Source organism: Ascaphus truei, chromosome 7, assembly GCF_040206685.1.
Source record: "Ascaphus truei isolate aAscTru1 chromosome 7, aAscTru1.hap1, whole genome shotgun sequence".
NCBI classification, from domain to species: Eukaryota; Metazoa; Chordata; class Amphibia; order Anura; family Ascaphidae; genus Ascaphus; species Ascaphus truei.
Genome location: NC_134489.1, coordinates 87,629,230 through 87,648,753, shown reverse-complemented (window position 1 = coordinate 87,648,753; position 19,524 = coordinate 87,629,230). Strand labels below are relative to the sequence as shown.

At 45.5% G+C, this 19,524-nt stretch overlaps 1 long non-coding RNA gene across 1 annotated transcript in view; it reads right to left on the bottom strand.

Moving 5' to 3' along the window:
* Nucleotides 1-19,524, bottom strand: part of LOC142498566 (uncharacterized) — a 198,355-nt gene that overhangs the window by 133,332 nt on the left and 45,499 nt on the right. The gene's annotated exons all lie outside the window — the stretch shown is intronic.

The window sequence follows — 19,524 nt, the reverse complement described above, 5'->3', positions numbered from 1 at the left end:
GGCAGGGGTGGAGGCGTGGGGCTCCTGCTCTCCTCTCTCTGCCGTTACCGAACAGTTTCTATTCCACCTTCTCTTGCTTTTCCCTCCTTTGATGTTCACACAGTCAGATCTTCTCTCCTCTCCCGGTCCATGTGGCGGTCATCTATCGCCCACCTACCTCTACTCATCCCCCTTCTGCCTTTCTCTCTCACTTTGAATCCTGGCTCTCTTTCTTTCTCTCCTCAGACTCCCCTGTTCTTCTCCTTGGGGACTTCAATTGCCACATTGATGACCCCTCTCTCCCTTGGGCTTCCCGCTTTTTTTCTCTAACCTCTTCTTTTGGCCTTCAACAGTGGACTGAAGCCAGCACCCATAAGGATGGACACTACCTAGACCTGGTTTTCACTAAAAACTTCTCTCTCTCCGACTTCTCCATTTCCCCTTTTCCTCTCTTCGACCATCACCTCATCTCATTTTCTCTCTCTCGCTTCTCTCCATCTCCATCTCGCCCTCGTTTTTGCAGAAACCTGCGCTCTATTAACCTACCAGCTCTTGATTCCACTTTACGCTGCTCCCTCTCCTCTCTCAGTTCTGCTTCAGACCCCGACAACCTGGTCAGGAACTACAACTCTGCCTTATCTTCCTCTCTTGATCTACATGCCCCGCTTTCTCTCTGCCGTCCTCGCCCTTCTAACCCCAGACCCTGGCTAAACTCCCACACACGCATGCTGCGTTCCTCCACTCGTTCCTCTGAACGCCTCTGGAGGAAATTTCATACGCTCGCAGACTTCATTCACTACAAATTTATGCTATCCTGTTTCAACTCTAGCCTGAAAGAGGGCAAACAAACCTACTTTTCATCACTAATCAACACACACAAGTGTAACCCACACCGTCTCTAATCTGTTTTTGACTCTCTACTCAGACCACCCTCAGCTGCCTCCTCTTCTTCCTCCATCTCACCTCAGGACTTTGCTGACTTTTTTAAGGAAAAGGTGGAGTCCATACGGCAGAACATCCCATCTGTTGCCTCCTCCCATCCCACAATGCTTCCCAACTCTCCTCCTGCCTTTCTTGACTCTTTTTCTGCTATCTCGGAGGAGGATGTATCACTGCTGATCTCCTCTTCTCCCTCTACCACTTGCCCTCTTGATCCCATTCCCTCCCATCTTCTAAAACCTCTTGCTCCTTCTATAATCCCTATGCTCACACAGATCTTTAACTCTTCCCTCTACTCTGGTACCTTTCATTCATCCTTCAAGCATGCAACCGTTATACCATTACTCAAAAACAGCAAGCTTGACCCTACCTGTCCTTCTAACTATCGACCTGTCTCCCTCCTGCCTTTTGCCTCCAAACTCCTTGAACGTCTTGTATTCTCTCGATTGCTACACTTTCTCAACACCTATTCTGTCCTAGGCCCTCTACAATCTGGCTTCCGCACTGCTCACTCTACTGAAACAGCCCTCACTAAAATAACTGACGACCTCCACGCTGCCAAAGACAGAGGTCATTACACTCTGCTCATATTACTCGACCTCTCTGCAGCATTCGACACCGTGGACCACCCTCTTCTCCTTCACATTCTCCATACTCTTGGTATTCGGAACAAAGCTTTATCCTGGATCTCCTCTTACCTCTCCCATCGTACCTTCAGTGTCTCTTTTGCTAACATCTCCTCCTCCTCTATTGATCTCTCTGTGGGGGTACCCCAGGGCTCTGTCCTGAGACCCCTTCTCTTTTCTCTCTACACACTCTCTCTAGGTGACCTAATCGCATCTTTTGGGTTTAAATATCACCTCTATGCTGACGACACACAAATTTACCTTTCAACCCCTGACCTTACACCTGCTATACAGACCAAAGTTTCTGAATGCCTCTCTGGAATATCATCCTGGATGGCCATCCGCCGACTGAAACTTAACATGGCAAAAACAGAGCTCCTTATACTTCCTCCCAAACATGGCCCTACTACCTCCTTCCACATTGCTATTGGAAATACGATCATTCACCCAGTAGCCAAAGCACGCTGCCTAGGGGTCACACTTGATTCCTCTCTCTCATTCTCCTCTCATATTTAAAACGTTTCTAAAACTTGTCGCTTTTTCCTCCGCAATATCACAAAGATACGCCCTTTCCTCTGTTACTCAACTGCTAAAACTCTGACTCAGGCCCTCATTCTCTCACGTCTCGATTACTGCAACCTCCTGCTGTCCGGCCTTCCTACCTCTCACCTGTCTCTCCTACAATCTATCCTAAACGCTGCTGCCAGAATCACTCTACTCTTTCCTAAATCTGTCTCCGCATCTCCCCTCCTGAAATCCCTCTCCTGGCTTCCGATTAAATCACGTATCTCACACTCAATTCTCCTGCTCACTTTTAAAGCTTTACATTCTTCTGCCCCTCCTTACATCTCAGCCCTAATTTCTCGCTATGCACCATCACGACTCTTGCGTTCTTCTCAAGGATGTCTTCTTTCTACCCCCTTTGTATCTAAAGCTCTCTCCCGCCGTAAACCTTTCTCACTTTCTGCCCCACACCTCTGGAATGCCCTTCCCCTCAATACCCGACTAGCCCCCTCGCTATCCACCTTTAAGACCCACCTTAAGACACATCTGCTTAAAGAAGCATCTGAGTAGCACTGGATAATCATGGACACATGACACATAAAGCTTGGCCCCATGCAGACGCACTTACTAGTATTCCCTCCTACTGTCTCTGTACGTTCTCGCTACCTACCAATTAGATTGTAAGCTCCTCGGAGCAGGGACTCCTTCCTTAATGTTACTTTTACAGTATGTCTGAAGCACTTATTCCCATGATCTGTTATTTATATTATTTGTTATTTATATGATATGTATTACTACTGTGAAGCGCTATGTACATTTATGGCGCTATATAAATAAAGACATACAATACAATTCCTGGCAAAGAAGAGAGAAAAAACGGAGCACTAATCCACACCTGGCAATGCCAGAAGAAGTTCAAGGATGCGTTCCCGTCAATAAAAGCTTACTTTAATGGATCATATACCAGAAAAAACCACACCAACACGTTTCAGACTATCTCTAGTCCTTTATCAAGGTGAATGATTTACTTATCCCCTTTTGGTGTCATTTATACTTAAAGGGAATCCAGGCACGCCAATCGCCAACACTTCCGCAATTCACCACGTGATAAAGACGTCACACATTCGCAGGCGGAGGCACAGTTAACCCGTGGATTTTGGATACAGCTGGACTCATTCTTCATCTTGGACATTCAATCCCATGTGAGTCTTTTCCAATTTATCCACAGTTTGTCATGGACTTTCATAGTGTTTTCCATTTTAACAGTTGCTTATACTACTGGTCACCGAAAGGTGTATTGCTATAATTATATCCTTACTGCTTTGCCTTGTGTGATTATAGTGTATCAGTTTGCAGCTTTTGGAAACATCACACACATGTCTTTATTGGGTTAATTCCACTCTACAGGACTTTATTCATACCCAACACTGTTGTTTTATTTTGAGCACCATACAACGCTTTTTTCTATTATCCTTGATATTCCCACTGCGTTTCCAGCACATACTTGGAGTTGAAGGGAGAATTTTGCACAGATCCTGATCTTCTTGTAGAACATGCCAATGTTGTTGTAAGATTTGTCTGAGCTCTTGTGATTGACTACTGTATTTGCCAATAAACCTAATTATATTATCCGTTGTTGCCTCTTTTTTGTTAGCAAGTAATACAGTTCTTTCAGATGTGAGAGCACGGTAATAGGCTTTCTTTATGATTTTATTTGTGTAGCCTCTTTCCTTGACCTGATTGTCATTTCTTTAGCCTGTATCTTAAATTCAGATAAGGATGAACAGTTTCTTCTTAAGCGCAGAAATTGTCCTATTGGGATGTGTCTTGGGTGATGGCTCGTTGCCATTAGTAACGTATTGGTGGAAGTCAGTTTCCTATAGATGCTAGTTGCCAAAATGCCTGTGTGGGTCTTCTATATAGTAATATCGAGAAAATCCAGTTGAGTTTTACTCACTTGGTATGTTAGTGTAAGATTTTGTTTATTGTTATTGAGACATTTGATAAATTCCTTCAGTAACTCCTCCGTCCCACTCCATATTAGCAAGATATCATCTATATATCTGACCCACAACTCCACATGTATTAAATACCTTTCGTGGTCTTCCACAAAGACAATCATCTCCTCCCACCAACCCAGGTACAGGTTGGCATATGTCGGGGCACAAGTCGTCCCCATTGCCGTGCCCTGCACCTGGTGGTAGAGTTGATGTTCGAAAAGGAAGAAGTTGTGGATCAGAACATACAGAAGGAGATCCAAGACTAAGGTATTGTGTGGTTTCGTATCTTCCCCTCTGGCTCTTAAAAAAGTGAGTCACGGCTTGGACCCCAAACTCGTGTGGTATACTTGAGTAAAGGGCCTCTAAGTCTAGTCCTACCAATAGGGTGTCCCTCTCCAATACGATATTTTCCAATTTGAGGAGGACATCCTTGGTATCTCTAATGTGAGATGGGAGGCTAGTAACGTATGGGCGTAGGACACTGTCCAAATACACACTAACTCGTGAAGTGATGTTATCAATCCCGGAGACTATAGGTCTTCCGGGTGGGGGGACCTTCCCTTTGTGTATCTTTGGGAGATAGTAAAAGGTAGCAGTTTGGGGTTTCTTAACCAACATATAATCATATTCATTTTTTGAGATCAGTTTATTTTGTAGGCCTTCAGTAAGTATAGTCGTTAGTTCTTTGGCAAATGCTATTGTTGGGTTTGTCTTTAAAATTTTATAGCATTTACTGTCTGACAGGATACGCTTACATTCAATTATGTAATCACATTGGTTAAGAATCACAACATTCCCTCCCTTGTCTGAAGGTTTGAGAATAATTGTAGAATCATTCTCTAAGTCTTTAAGCGCTAAGCGTTCTTTAAAGGTGAGATTTTGTTTACCTTTTTTCACCTTCAATGTCATAATGTCTTTGGTGACAAGCTGACAAAAAACATCTACATTCGCACTGGTTTCGGGTGGTGGTACAAAAGAGGATTTGTTCTTTAGCGTGGTAAAAGGCCCTTCACCCCTTGGTCTAGTATTTTCTTCCATTAAACTCTCTAGTCCTGTGTATTCAGGTTCTCCAATGGTGTATTCCTATTCTGCCAAATTCTACGTTTCTTGAAGAATTTGTGAAGGTTTAACTTTCGGCAGAATAGGTTAAGATCTTTGACTGTGTCAAAAATATCTATTTGGTTGGTTGGGCAAAAGGAAAGACCTTTGGAGAGTTAACTTATATGGTCAATATGTAGGTTTTTTGAGGAAAGATTGATTATTTGTATCGCCTGCTTCTCCTGTGTCTGCCCCTCATATGGTGTTGTTCCTAGTATGCCCAGTTCTCCCTGTCTTGAAGACAGTCCACCCTTCCCCCTCCTTGTTTTCCTCTTGAGGACGGGCCCGTATTGCCTGTTTCCCCTAAAAAAGAGGTAGATCTTTGGGGTAATGGGAAGGGGAGACCTGTACTAGTACTAGGGTGTTCAGGGTTTACTTCACAGTGTGTGACCTCAGTTTCACTCTCTGAAACCTCACAGTCAGTAGAGGTTTCCTGTGCCTGTGAGTGGTTACGTTTCGTCTGGCGTCTAGATTTAAAATTGAAGATTTTACCCGTTTCAAAATCTATCTTGTCTCGATTATATTTCCTTTGTTTTCTCTCCTTAATGTCTTTCGTGAGTTTGTCTATATTATTCTTAAGTTTTAGTTCAAGTTGTACAAACTCAGAGTTGGTACGCCAAATATGCAAATCCTCCAATTGTGTCTTAATCTCTGTTTTAATCGCTTCAAATCTTTTGGTCTCATGGTCCATTAGAAGGGTCATAAGTTTGGATGAGCATTCCAACAATATTTTGTCCCAGTCTGCAGTAAACACCGCATCAACAATCTGGTGGGAAGGTGGTAGCTTTACACGTAGTCCTCTTGGGACAAGGTTACTTTTTAGGTAATTATCAAGACTAGTCACTTCCCACCAGATCTTGGCCTGTGATGTATATGTTCTTTCTAAATCATAAAAGAATGTTTTTATGTTGGGTGTTTGATCATCACTTGTGATACCATTGGTTGAGAAGACATTAATAGCTTCATTCATCCAAATATCAAAATTCTGTGTACTATCCAAAAAACCTGTCATATCAAACAAGTGCCTAATATAAATATATAGGGAAATGTTATTGTACGTTTACTCAGGAGAGTGTGGGAGCTAGTAAAATGAAAACGACACTAGCTGTCTAATGAACTGATCATGAAAGAGAAATTTAACTGCTCACCTATACATATATTAAAAGTCCTATAAGTGATAAGGTAGGTGCATGGGAGGTATAATAAATATAACCAAGAGAACTCAAGAGAGAATTGAGTAAAGAACCCCACTAATCTGCACTCTTTACCTAAGTAATAATATGTTACTCCTTGTTGCCAAAGCTGCACACTAGTCCCTGTCAGGATATGGAACCGACGAAAAAACAAAAAAATATTTAATACATCAAATTATTACACTTAATAGTTAAAAATGAATGATAAAAATCCCCATATGGGAGCGGGGGAGTAGGAAAAGAGGAATAGTCTGATTAAAGAACATATAGTTACAATAAATGCCGAACAGTTTCTTAAAATAAGTGGATAAAACATACAACAGAAGCAGAAATCCCTATACAGTACATTACCATATGTCCTAGGTTTTCCCCCAGAGAGGTCACTGGCGTTGAAATAGAAAAACTCACGTATTTGATCCCAAACACACCTCTGTTGAATTCTGATTTCATAACTTCAGAGCAAGCCCTATATTTCATTCTTCTCCCATTGAAAACCACATAATCCCAACCCTGTGGTAAATCAGCTGCTAGGTTGACGGTTTTACGACAGAGGAAAAAAACTCCTTAAAAAGTTATTTAAGTTCTTGCCACAATATATTAATGCACTCATAACTTATTTTCTCTAATACTTAGACACATATGAGTCATATCAACAGATTCAGGCGATTATGACGGATGTAACAGGGCTAATTTTGACCGTCTTGCTACTAAATTTGAGTAACAAATGGATATCTGCCCTTGGCACCTCTTACCCATGTAGTGTGTGGTCTCATTGCATGCATCTTTTTGCAATGATTACAGATATCTAAACGTTTATCTTTAGCAAAGATGTTGTCACCGGATATCCTAATTTTCAAATAAATTCACTCTTTGGTGGAATACTTTCTTATCCAGGCCCCCGGAACCTTGTGGAACCCTCCAGAGAATGCCTTTGAAAGTAACTTTAAAAAAAGAGTCCTGTTTATAAAGATGTCAAGAGAGACATAATTTAATCCCATCTCTGGCAATACAGCAGCCCTTATGTTGAAACTCTATCGACCCTTTAGAACATATCTTGAACTTTTAGTGGGTCATACATGATAATACCCCAATTAAGCACTCTTTGAAGCTCTAAACAGACCCAGGAAGTCTTGACTTATCATAAACCCAATATATTGTATTTTTTTTAAACAAACGTATCCGCATTAACCCCTGAAGCACCAAATTGACTAAAATACATACTATTCCCTCCTATTTTCCTTACAAGAGTAAAAACAAATACAGCTAAACCCCGTTATAACGCGCCTCGTTATACCGCGATTCGGTTATAACGCGGTTTTCCCGTGGCTCCCGTTTTAAAAAAAAAAAAAAAAAAAAAAAAAATTTTTAATTTTTTTTTTTTACATTTTTTTTTGCACACTGCACACACTGCACACACTCACTGCACACACACTGCTCATTGCTCACACTGCCACACTGCACACACACTGCACACTGCACACACACTGCTCATTGCTCACACTGACACACTGCACACACACTGCACACTGCACACACACTGCTCATTGCTCACACTGCACACACTGACACACTGCACACACACTGCACACACACTGCACACTGCACACACACTGCACACTGCACACACACTGCACATTGCTCACACTGACACACTGCACACACTGCACTGCACACTGCACACTGCACACACTGCACTGCACACTGCACACACACTGCACACACACTGCTCATTGCTCACACTGCCACACTGCACACACACTGCTCATTGCTCACACTGACACACTGCACACACACTGCACACTGCACACACACTGCTCATTGCTCACACTGCACACACTGACACACTGCACACACACTGCACACACACTGCACACTGCACACACACTGCACATTGCTCACACTGACACACTGCACACACTGCACTGCACACTGCACACTGCACACACTGCACTGCACACTGCACACACACTGCACACACACTGCTCATTGCTCACACTGCACACACTGCACGCACACTGCACACTGCACACACACTGCACACTGCTCATTGCTCACACTGCACACACTGACACACTGCACACACACTGCACACTGCACACACACTGCTCATTGCTCACACTGCACACACTGCTCATTGCTGACACTGCACACTGCACACACACTGCACACTGCACACACACTGCTCATTGCTCACACTGCACACACTGCACGCACACTGCACACTGCACACACACTGCACACTGCTCATTGCTCACACTGCACACACTGACACACTGCACACACACTGCACACTGCACACTGCTCATTGCTCACACTGCACACACTGACACACTGCACACACACTGCACACTGCACACACACTGCTCATTGCTCACACTGCACACACACTGCTCATTGCTGACACTGCACACACTGACACACTGCACACACACTGCACACTGCACACACACTGCTCATTGCTCACACTGCACACACTGACACACTCTGCACACACACTGCACACACACTGCTCATTGGACACACTGCACACACACTGCACACTGCACACACACTGCTCATTGGACACACTGCACACACACTGCACACTGCACACACACTGCTCATTGCTCACACTGCACACACTGACACACTGCACACACACTGCACACAATTATTATATAGAAATAAACAGACAACTGCACTTTAACAGATGTACAGTATTTTGCCTGTACAACGTCTTGTGACTTTTGTTTCACAAAGTTAAGGGGGTGGGAAGTCATTGTGCTGTGGGGGTTGGGGGGGTGGCGGGGCCCTGCGCTGCGGCTACGGCGGGCCCTGTACTGCAGCGGGGGGGGGTTAGCGGTCTGTGTGTGTGAGTGCGAGTGCCTGTCTGTGTGTGTGTGTGTGAGTGCGTGAGTGCCTGCATGTGTGTGCGCGCGTGTGTGTGTATGAGTGCGTGAGTGCCTGTGTGTGTGTGTGTGTGTGTGTATGTGTGTATGTATGAGTGCTCCAGCCCGAGTCCGTGGAGGGAGTGGGGGGGAGAGTAGCGGGTCCCTCCTGCAGCCAGTGGAGGGAGTGGGGGGAGAGTAGCAGCTCCCTCCTGCAGTCCGGGGAGGGGGGGGAGAGTAGCAGCTCCCTCCTGCAGTCCGGGGAGGGGGGGGAGAGTAGCAGCTCCCTCCTGCAGTCCGGGGAGGGGGGGGAGAGTAGCAGCTCCCTCCTGCAGCCCGTGTAGGGAGGGGGGGGGAGAGTAGCAGCTCCCTCCTGCAGTCCGTGGAGGGAGGGGGGGGAGAGTAGTGGGTCCCTCCGCTCAAGCCACGCCCCCCCTCCCTGTCAAACCTCCCACCTCCCGCTCCGGCTCTTACACTTACTTACACACACACTCAGACACTTACACACACTCACACACACTTACACACACTTAGACACTCACACTCACAGACACTCACACACACTCACGCACACCCACGCACACTTACGCACACTCACACACACTTACAGACACTTACAGACACTCACATACACTTACACACACTTACACACACTTACACACACTTAGACACTCACAGACACTCACAGACACTCACACACACTCACACACACTCACACACACTCACACACACTCACACACACCCACGCACACTTATGCACACTCACACACACTTACAGACACTCACACACACTCACACACACTTACACACACTTAGACACTCACAGACACTCACAGACACTCACACACACTCACACACACTCACACACACTTACAGACACTTACAGACACTCACACACACTCACACACACTTACAGACACTCACACACACTCACACACACTTACAGACACTCACACACACTCACACACACTTACAGACACTCACAGACACTCACACACACTTACACACACTCACAGACACTTACACACACTCACACCCACATACACACACCCACAAACACTTTCTCTCCCATATATACATACACACACACACTCTCTCACTCTACACAGACGGGGGGTGGGGTCGGAGCAGAGGAAAGGCCGCGACCAGCACCACCACCCGCTCCCCCCCCTCCTCCCGCGCAGGCAGCGGGAGCACCGGGGACAGCGGTGGGGAGAAGAAACCCCCCCGCTACCACCTCCATGCAGGCAGCGGGATCTGAGGTAAGCGGCGACCTGAGGGACATCCCCGCTCCCATCTCCTGCCCCGCGGCCTGTCCCGCGGTGACAGGGGGAAGCGGGGACAGGAGGGACATCCCCGCTCCCATCTCCTGCCCCGCGGGCTGTCCCGCGGTGACAGGGGGAAGCGGGGAGCGGAGGGACATGCCCGCTCCCATCTCCTGTCCCGCGGGATGAATATGCGCTAAAGCGCGGCGGCCATTTTTTTTTCTCGCGACCCCGTTAGTAACGCGGTGGTCTCGGGGTGGACCCCGAGACCCGCGTTATAACGGGGTTTAGCTGTATATAGCTGAAATAGCAAAAAACTGTAGATACAAGGAAATACTTAGAGATAATACAAGCAGAGAAGACATGAACTTACAGTATGCATTCAAATAAATCATAGTCAAAAATGATCAAAACCGGAAAAGAACACCTAAAAATAACATCATAAATAATCATATCTTTCAACATGAAAGAAAATGAATAAAAAATGATATTAACATAATGCTGAAAAAAATATGATAGTGTGTATCTACGGAATTTAGGCCTGAATACATCAAGTTTTGTTAACCTAAAAATGTGATATTATCACCAAGAAAAATGTGTTATTTTCATAGTGCAATACATCAACGCACAACCCTGGGGAGGTTGGTTAGGCCACCCAGGGAGGGGGTGGGGTTGTGGTAGAGATTAACCCCTTGATTAGCTTAGGCTTAGTGGTTAGTAAAGCATTGCATAGCAAAATGCTATGCAATGCTTTACTAGAAGTCAAGGGGAGTACTGTAGCTAGTGTATTTTTTTGGTGTATTCACCCTTTAATGCCTGTGGTATTCTTTGGTAACGACCGGCATCAAAGTGGTTAATGTTATTTCTACCATAGATATTACAGAGGTCTATAATAACAATATTATGAAAATGACTTAGAAACGGTAATAAACATGTTATTAACAGTCGCGTTAATTCGCGCATCACAATTTTGTGTAGAATGTCGCACCCGGTAAATTATTACCGCAATGTTGCTGGCTTCTGTCATAAAATTGCAGTACTAAAATGGGGTTTTTGTTGCTGTTGTTGCCGGGGGCGATATCAACTCCGTTTGAACGGAGCTTGATGAACAGAGCATTAGTTCCATCATAAAATGCACCTATTTTCTGCCCGGTTGCAAATGATATATAATACAATGTACGCCCACTTCTATATAAGGTGACAATATTCTCTTAAGATTATACTTAACAGCTAGTGCCTATTCACTGCCAAAGAGGATATAAGAAGAGAGAGTTTAGTGACTGTTGTGGTGTAGGTGCCTTTCACACATGAGGGAGACACCTGCCTATTGATAGCGCAAACATAAATGATCTCAAAGATAACAAAATCATCTACAGGCTGTGGTGATATAACTGTCCCGCCTACTACAAATCCGATACAAGGAAAAGTCATATCATGGACAACAAGTTTAGAGTTGTTTACTTAAAAAAAGACTGCATAAGCCCTGGGGTTAATTTAAAAATCCTAGTGAATATCCAAAACTCGTGTAGCTTTGATCTCTAAAATGTCTAAAAAAAAGCTTCTCATTGGACAAGCATCTTATTCCGGTCACTCCCAGCATGTGTCTATGGAACATGGAACAAAGCACAGAAACGCGCCATTGGGACCATGTTTAATGAAATGTAGGGCTACTGGTCATTTATCATCCTTTTCTTCTCAACGAATTTGGGATCTGTGTTCCCCAAACCATTGTTTTCCACACTGATTATTTTACCCATATAGTATTTACCTTCATTGGGATCCCTGTTCTTTGATAAAGATGATGCTATTTTTTGCACAGGTTGTGTGACCCATGTTTGGGGCCAGGGGACTTTAGTATGTAACTCCTTTTGTCTTTGTTGCACGTTTTACAGTGGAGGGTTTTTGTCACTCTTTACTTACCATAACCCTATTATGTGTGGTTTGTAAACGCTACGAGCTACACAAACCAAAACTGGATGAAAAAGATGTCTTTCAATGGATTCCATGATTTGATGTACAAGCTGTGTATTCCAATGAATACTCTACAGCAGTGGTCAACTCCAGTCCTCAAGGGCCACCAGCAGGTCAGGTTTTCAGGATACCCCTGCTTCAGCACAGGTGGCTCAATTAGGGCCCCGTCGTTGACTGAGCCACCTGTGCTGAAGCAGGAAAATCCTGAAAAGCTGATCTGTTGGGGGACCTTGAGGACAGGAGTTGGCCAACCCTGTTCTAGAGGGTCCATGTAAAATGGATAGGATACCAAAAATAACATGCTTGTTATGTTCATTTGCATGTTACCACTACCCAACATCCTTGTTTGCAGTTTAATGGGTGTATGACGTGAATTAAGCAGGTTTTGGGGAACTGTGAGAGACATGCAGATGCACTCACGGGTTCTTTGTCTTTGCCACTGTACATCCTTATATAACAAAATTCTATACATGGCCATAGAAGCCTGAAAATATATTTGTAAAATGTAATGCTCAGCGAATATAATGCGAATATAATGCGAATATAATGCCAGTTTGGTAGATCTGTAAATATCTGATATTCCTTTTGACTTTAAATCTGTGTGTTATTAATCCACAGAATATCATCATTATAAAAATTATGAACCACCAGAAGATTTCAGAGAACTAAACTAAACGTTCATTTCTTATGTCAAATTAACTTTGATTTGTGTATGAATAAAACACAATAGAAAAATTATTTCATTGAATGACTCATGTTTAGGAATATATACAATTTGACCCTTAATAAAAGGAATTTGAAAGTAAATACATTTTGATTGCAACACCGGAAACGTACAGAAGAGGGCAGAATAAAATGATGAGAGAAATATAAAACTGCATATTGCACTTTACCCCTGCTTTTTATGGCACTTTGCCTAAAGACCAGGCATAGTAATTTCCATATCTTACAACATTTAACTAACAATTTTCTGATCCAATATTTTTTCTTTGGGATCTAGTAGTAAACAGAAACATGTAATGTATTGTTTTGTTGCATTCTTTAAGCCAACTCCAGTCCTCAACAGATCAGGTTTTCAAGATATCCCTGCTTCAGCACAGGTGGCTCAATCAGTGGTTCAGTCATTATGATTAATTAGGTAATCTGTGACTTGTGACTGAATTGTGTTCATCAGAATACAGATAATGGCTGAAGCCAAAAAAGTGACTGCAGTCAGCCAGCGATAGCATATACAAAGAGGAGTAGGGGACTTCATACCTAGCCTTGGGGGGAACCAACAGAAAGTTCCATGGACCTAAGGAGGAGTTGGTAAAAGAGACATTGAACTGAAGGAACGGTAAGAGAGCTAGGAAGAACACCAGGAGAGGGATCCCAAGAGAGTTAAGGAATTGCAGGAGAAGGTGATCAAAAGTTTTAAAAGTCAGTTTCAATGCAGAGAAGCGGTCTACAAGAATGAGAATGGAGCAGGTACCTTGAGATTTGGCTATGTGGACTTCTGATTGGAGGAGGTGTATTAGGTTTTTGCAGTTGAAATAATATAGTATGCGTAAATAAACCAAGCGTTTCAGAAGTTTAGAGACAATAGACATGCGAGACACAGAATAAGTAGCAAAGTCTTGTGTTGTGAAGCTCATGTTGTAAAGCAGGGGTGCGCAAACTGGGGGCCGAGATTTTTCTGGGGTGGCGCGGCGGTTGAGAAGGCCCTGCGCTCTTCCCCAGGCATTTTATTTAAATGCCTTGGGGACCGCATGAGGACTATGCAACGCAGCGTACCTTGATTCTGCCGGCTTCAGGATCCGTCTCCATGGAAACACGATGTCACATGACCCTTCGGCGTCATTTGACGCCACACCAAGGTAAGGGAGGAGGGAGGCGCAAAAACCAGGGGAGGCAAGGCAGGGGGGGCAGCAACAAAAGTTTGCGCTCCCCTTTTGTAGAGGATGGCTGAAAAAGTGAGTTAAAGACAGAAAATTATTTATACTGTATGGGTTATTTTTGCGCATGTTTATTAGAGGTAAAATGACTCTGGTTGGTAAGATAAAGAGCAGCATTTAAGCAGAATAGGGGGAATTTGTAGTAAAGCAAAATGTCTAGGGGGGGCAACATCCTCCAAAGACATTCTGTAAGAGTGTAAAAAGCTTGTATGTGTGTTCAGCCAGGGCTGGGAGAGAAGGGCTGCATCTGTCTGCGTAGAGCATTCTGGTCTAGTGAGGAAGCAAAGAAAAAGTTGCAAATTGTGATGAGGCTGTTTAGGTCAGAGGAGGCTGACAATATAAAAAATGTAGATTTCAAGCTGGATTCCAAAGACTGAAGGTCAATCTTATGAAAGCTGCAGACCAAGCAATATCCGACGTGTGTGTTTTTTCCTTCATAAATCAGTTCTATACTATGAACTGTAGTTCTATACTATGAACTATACTTGTAGCATTTAACAAAACACACACATACCCAGCTATCCCAAACTCCTACACCCACCACATCATGAATATATTTTTATGTCAAAAAGTGTGCTACTGGCTGGGAATGTGTGTGTTAATCAATTTCTGACTGGCAACAGTTGTATGTAGGTAAGTGGCAGCTCCACCCAGAGCTCACTCCTCCTCACCTTTTTAACTTGAGAGGTCTTTTCATTTTGCTGCAAGAACTGGATCTACTATGGTTCTTTCCCCTCATACAGAGGTAAAAGGAAGGGTTCACAGTGTAGTGATAGGACCTGCAAAGATTGGTTATACCTTGGTGTGGTATGCAGGCTTATGATGCTTTGGCCAAAGGATCTAACTAAATAACCAAGAAAATATTATTATTGAAGTATTTAACTTTATACTTATTACCATATATGCTTTGTCAATTGGATGTAGTATTGGGCACCCTTGTCTTTTGTTGTAAGCATTTAACAAAAGCAACAACTCTGAATGACATGTGTAGCACCCTTTCCCCCACCCTAAGGCTGCGGTCCCAGTGTGCACTGTAACCCGCGCGCCTGGCGAGGGGCGGCGCGTGCACAGCGCTTCACCGCGATCTGCGTTCTGGGAGAAGATGGAGGAGTTTGCGACAGGGTGCGTAGCTGGGGGGGAGTGGCTGGGGTTTTCACGCGGCAGCTCCACCCTCATTGGCTGAACCGCCGGCGGGGCGTGGCCACCCCTCCGTGGCAACTTGGAAATACGATTTGATTGTATTTCCAAAAATTCATTGTAGAGCGCGGCTGCTAAATGCGCGCCAAGGTAAGTACTGGGCCCGGTCTGATTGGGGGCGGTGCTTGTACACACAGCACATGCCGAGGTGTGCGCTGTAGAAGGTACTGGGGCCGCAGCCTAAGGAAGATTGTGTTGCTACAAATGTATTCTGGTGCTGGTGCATACCTGTGAGGTGGAACAGGAGGCCGGAGAACTCTGCGATGTTGTAGGGAGTCATCAGGACAGGCTATCATGGATGGTTCGTCAGTCAGTGGCAGCGCCTCCAGCCCAAGAGGATCCTGGTGCAGCCAGGATGGACCTCATGGGCAACTCTTCTTAGGTTGTTCTTTTATCAAGCATCACACCAGAGATGATATAAATGGGATTTATTGATCACAGCACGGTATACAGGTTACGGTCCCTGAAGGTGGTACCCAGGCTTGAGGCCTTGAATAACCCTCCTCAGCAGACCTTACCCCCTAACAGGGCAAGGTCTCAGCCTACTCCTTTCTATGAGAGGCTCACTGCTACATCCTCATAGCATAGAGGGCAGCACAGAACTACTCCCAGAACCCTTACTCTAACCTCTAGAGCAGGGGTGGGGAACCTTTTTTTTGCCAAGGGCCATTTGGATATTTATAACATCATTCGCAGGCCATACAAAATTATCAACTTAAACATGTGCCTTCTATATTTGGTCAAACATTTAATTAACTCGCCCCTAATGTGATGGCTGGAACTGCTTCTCTTTGGTGAGGCTGGTATTGATGATGTTACTACTCGCAACTGCTTTTCCAGGTTTGTGTCGGTCAGTCTGGAGCGCAGTCGACTCTTTGCGATGGTAAGTTTTGAAAATAACTTACCAGGGGTGGGGGAGGAAATCACACACTCTATGCCCCTCCTCTGCCCTGCAGGGGAATATGTCTGCAGATTTGTGTACAAGAACTTTCAGTGGCAAGTGAGCAGACTGATCATGTTCCCCCTGTGTCCAGAAGACATCACAAGGAAGCCAACACAAGTCTAAGTCATGAAAAACTCCACTGCTTTTGTTTGGTTCTGCCTAGGGTGCTGCATTTGGGATAATGGTCCATGGGTACAGCATGTCCTGGGAACCTGGCCACATTGCATCAGGTCAGATTGTCAGACACTCTCTCAGACACACACTCACACATACACACACACACACACACACACACACACACACACACTTGGGGAGATATCTGAGCAAGTGGGGAGGGGGGAATCACACACTCACACACACTCTCAGACCCTCTCACTCATACACTCACTCACTCTCTCACTCACTCTCAGACACTCTCTCAGACACACGGGGGGCTATCGGAGCAGGGGGGAATCGGAGCAAAGGGGGTGAATCGGAGCAAGGGGGAAGCAAGAGAGGCATGGAGCAGACTTATCACTTGCTCCATGCAGGAAGAGGCGGGTCTCACTTTGCAAGCTCAGATAGAGCTTGCTGCGGGCCAAAAAAAAATCTTGGCAGCGTGCCAACACGCAGCAGCCAATCAGGAGGTGGGAGTGCCAGCACGCGGCAGCCAATCAGGAGAGGGGGAGGTTTTTTTTTTTCTTTGTGCAGGCGCAACGCGAGCGCGCTAAAACCTGTCACCCAGTGGTAACTGGGCGACGGGATTTATCGAGGGGCATGGCCGCGCAGCGGGCCCGGGCGGCCGGGCCCCCTGCCTCATAGGGGCCAGGCCAAATGATTTTGCGGGCTTTATACGGCCCGCGGTCCGGACGTTCCCAACCCCAGCTCTAGAGGAAAACCCCCTCCTTCCCAGGGGAGTGGCTTGTAAGCCGGCCTCCTATCATCATAGATCCCCCTTGTAATACCAGGCTACTCTGAACTTTATTAGTAACACACATATAACAATACAACCAGGCCCTGCAGGATTTGTTCCCAACACTGCCCACTATTTACTGGGACTTACACTGCTAGAGGGGCCAGGGATTTTGTAGCCTAATGGGGCTTGGCTACACATGTTTAATGTATTATAATGTAAAAAGCTGTTTTTGTTTCTATAGCAACCATTTACAAAGTCACGTCCTCTTCCTCTTCTGAAACAGGCTCTGGCACCCCCCCCCTTTTTTTTTTTTTAGCCCTGCCCTCTCTCTAGCAGAGAACCAATTGTATCTAGTGACTGTCTGGTCACATGATCTTCTCTACAGAACTTTGCATCTTTGGCCCTCTTCTATTGCACTGACAGATGGATCAAAAACTTATCTAATTACTTATCATTCTGTGGATTGTATTGATGCACATATTAAAGGGGGGGGGGGGGAAATGGGAGCTTGTGCTGCTGCTTTAAAGAAAGTACTCAAAGATTTGCCAAACTGACCCTATCTTGACCAAGGTTTAGCAGATATGTACTAAAGATGAAATGGTGATATTCATATGGATTGCGAACAAAACAAAACAAATACATAACACTTATTGTCTATACTTACTAACCATCCTATTTAGCACATCCCTCTTTCTGCACAGCTTCTTGTGACATCCCTTTCGCAATCACAACCAAGTTCCCCCTGTGGCTGATGTAACCAGGCCCCCTCTGGTCCCCCGGTTCTTCTGTCCCCTCTCCCTTACCTCCGCTGCTGCGGGTGATGTTGCGGGGAGGTGGGGGTGGCGACAGCTCTCCGGAGGCTCCTGCGGCTCCCGGAAAAGGGAAGCTGCCATGTTGGAAGTCGAGCGCATGCGCAGAGAGAGCCCGGCGGCCATGCCAGAGTCACGCATGCACAGTACACTTGGCGCGCGAGGCGGCAATAGGAAAAGGTCTGCGGGGACTACAGCCCCCAGCATGCACAGGGGCAGGCAGTCAGATGCCCAATCAGAGCCAATAGGGCAGCAACATTCCCTGCATCAGGAAAAGGATACATTTGGCGCACCAGGGACACATTAGTCGGAGCTGGGACGCCATCAGGGGGTTTGTGACCCCTGTACTAGGCCAGAGTACCCCCAATAGGCCCCAGCTGGGCGCCGACTCCCTTGTGTAGCTTGTGGTTGATGCAGGGACAGGCCCATAGATAGGGACACTGCCCTGTAGAACCAGGTTGAGGGACACAGCCAAGACATAGCTGTATCCTGATTACAGGTGGTCTGGGACCAGACACCTGCATCATAGAGACTATCTTCGTGTGGGACACTCCAGCCGGATACCACCCCACGCAGAGGCGGACTTCATCTCTGGATTAGCGAATCCTTTCTGGTTGTCAGTCGGCGCGCCTGGGTGCTGGAGCACCCGGCAGGTACCTTAAATACACCACGTGCACCAACTGTACATTTAGCCTAAGAGGGGCAGCGCTGTCTCCCACAGGGGGATGGGTGCGGGACTTTAAGGACGCAGTGTTGGGTACACGGTGGTGGGTTACGGCCGTGCGAGGCTTGGCGGGTAACTGTATCTTATTAGCATTTAGTAGAGCCGTTAAGATATACATGTGTTGCAGTAAAGCTTATTATAATCTGTGTGTTATCATTATTGGTTACTGTGAGGGGCTCTTCCCACTACATTGGGATCCCTCTCAGGTGGAGGCGCTGCACCGAGACCGTTGTTATATCACCCCAGGCTCCCACGTGGCGGAGGCTTAGGCCCCCTGTGAGCCAACAGGTAACTGCAGCACCGGTAGCCTCTTTACAGCAGGGGGAAATCGGGCTACACTAATAATTATTTTTCTAGTTTGCTCTCCTATGAATTATTGCCACATATATTTTCTCCTGAGAACATCTCCCTCTGCTTATGCCATATACCTTCCTATTTGGCTCCAGCCAATGTAGTATTTCACTTTTCAGCCCATATTTGAAAGCATGATTTATCTGTATCATGGTAATAATGCGAGGATCTTTGTAGAAAACAGTACTGTATTTCTCCCAGCATGTCATCCATTCCTACTGTTTACAAA